Source organism: Quercus lobata, chromosome 8 (genome assembly GCF_001633185.2).
Source record: "Quercus lobata isolate SW786 chromosome 8, ValleyOak3.0 Primary Assembly, whole genome shotgun sequence".
NCBI classification, from domain to species: domain Eukaryota; kingdom Viridiplantae; phylum Streptophyta; class Magnoliopsida; order Fagales; family Fagaceae; genus Quercus; species Quercus lobata.
Window position 1 is genome coordinate 47,758,776 of NC_044911.1, and position 2,510 is coordinate 47,761,285.

At 29.6% G+C, this 2,510-nt stretch overlaps 1 long non-coding RNA gene across 2 annotated transcripts; it reads left to right on the forward strand.

The window, feature by feature from the left end:
• On the forward strand, positions 1–1,876 carry LOC115955148. Of its 2 annotated transcripts, XR_004084053.1 has the most exons (4): positions 1–79; positions 336–398; positions 727–756; positions 1,793–1,876. It is a non-coding gene; the product is annotated as an uncharacterized LOC115955148 (long non-coding RNA). The 2 variants fall into 2 exon arrangements; XR_004084052.1 differs by having other exon boundaries at positions 56–398.
• Positions 1,877–2,510: the final 634 nt, after the last annotated feature.

A 2,510-nucleotide genomic window follows, 5' to 3' on the forward strand; every position in this document is an offset into this window, starting at 1 on the left:
AGGTTTTGTAAGAAAGTGTAGATAGTATTGAAGAGCCTCCCAGCCTTCAAAATCTGACACAAAGGAAGAAATTCTACAGGTTCATGTCTTTTTTGTTTTGGTCTGTCTCTGATTGTAAAATGTAGGAAGAAATTTTATGTTCTCAGTTGGGTTGTAGCTGTTGTTTTGTTTTATAGTAGAATTGTAGTGAAACTCCAGCAATTATTCTTTTTAAGCTATTCTAGCAGATGTTAAGCTTATTCTTTGACATACATGATGTTAAGTCTTTTGGAAAGCAAAAAATCAAAATTTGATGATTTCTGATGCATTCATTCATCTTATGCATTTAATTGTAGGAAAAAGAAACTGGATATCTAATTATTTCAAGAAACAACAAAGGATCCTTGAAGGTTGTTTGGGTATGCTCTCTTCTAAACACACATCAAATATATGGTTAGAAACATGAGAGAGTTTGAATGTTAATGTTTTGATTAGAAATTAGTGTTTTTTTTTTCATTTATTTTTGTAGATAAGCTTTGGTGATCAAATTTGTTTAGAAATCTGTAACTGTAAACAAATTTAATTAGGAGCTTTCAATGAATACCAAACAGCAACAGATTTAATTCTTTGTACATTCGTTTGCTGTTTTAAAGCAGATTTCATTCTTAATTTTTGTTCTTCCATTCACTTTTATTTAGATTTAATATTCCTGATTAATTTCTACTTTTTTATTGCCTTTCTCTTCAGTCTTTTCCTCCATTCGAATCAAGGTTAAAGGTATGGTATTCGTTTGCCTATGTACTAAATTTCTGAATTTTTTTTTAGTATAGGGTTAACTATTTGTCTATGTACATAAATAATATATATATATATATATATAAAATCCTATTGTAATTATTTATATATAAAAAAAGATTTACATCAAAATAACCTAAAAGAGGCAGTGTAATTTCTCAAAAAGGCCTGAGCATCTAACACTGAAAGCACAGTTGGTATCAAGGCCAATTTGTGCAATTCATTGTAGCCTAATTCACTAGGGAAGCTACCTAAATAGTGTGTGCTAGGTTGGATAATTGATTGATTGGTGTTATTGTTGCTTTCATATGCCTATTATATCTATAGCTGAATTCATAGATAGCTTACCTTCTTCCATTAAGAATTTTCCAATTTTGTTATTACAACTTGAGCTATGTATTTTTTTGCTTGCTTATAGAAAAGGATATAAGTGCAATTTATGAAAGTCAGAATAACATTTTGTTATCATTTGTCTTTATTAAATGAAGATAGAAGAAAATTTGTTATATATATTTTTTAGTTTTTCATAGATACGTGTTTGTATATGAGTTTGTTTAATTTTATATTTCTGTCTAATTTATTGGTCTCTGTGAGCAAGATGGTTTTCCCTTTTTGGTGACTTTCATTAGCTTTACTTACACTAAGTGTTGTTTGTATTCCTGTTAATCAAATAGTTCGATGAAAGTGATAGATATAAGTGCAATTTATAAAAGTTAGAATAACAGTTTCTTATCATTTTTCTTTATTAAATGAAGATAGAAGAAAATTTGTTATATATTTTTGAGTTTTCATAGATACATGTTGGAAATGAGTTTGTTTAATTTTATATTTCTATCTAATTTATTGGTCATTGTGATGTTTCCAGCAAAATGGTTTTCCTTTTTTGGTAATTTTTATTGGCTTTACTTACACTAAGTGATGTGTAACATTGGTTACACATTTTTGGATTGGATGTTAGTTTTAGGATGTTGATTATAATGACAGAATTTTGTATAACCTTATACACATTCTTATGCAGTGACCACATGGCACTTTTTAAAGCCTTTGAAGGATAGAAGGATGCAAACCATAATGAAAGGAGTCCTGTCACTTTGCAAATGACAAAGGATATGAGAATGCAATTTGTAGATCTATTTAGCATTGACTTTGTAAACAAATTGATGAGTGCTAATGTAAGTTCTATAAGATTTTCAAATTTTAAAGCATTTGATTTGCTAAAATCTTATAGTTACTAAAAACTTTTCCGTGCATCGCACGGGTTAGCGACTAGTATATTCTAATTGATGTTATTTTGCGTTAGCAATAGGCACTATTATTTGCCTAGCTAGTAGGCACAAAACCATCAATATAGATCAATAGATAGCTCATATTGCAATATTACCCATATGAATTTCATCCTACCCATTGCATAAGGTTGGTAAGCCACCATATCTCCTTTGTTCACACTGTATCCTTCTGGTAGAGTATCATCAAAAAAGCATATCTTTGCATGCTATAAGCAAAGAAATTTAAGGTGTAGACTTACATTTGGGAGAATCATGAATATGTAGTGTTACTTTGTAGTAAAAGGAAGAATAATTTGGTTCTAGATATTGAAAAATTTTGGTGAAACATTACTCTAGAACCACGCACATGGCATGTGTTGGTCTTAAAGAGGAAATAATGAAGAAAAGACATGCAGTATTTCATATGCAGCTATGAAATGCTGACAGTAAACATAGTCAGATTTCCTTACC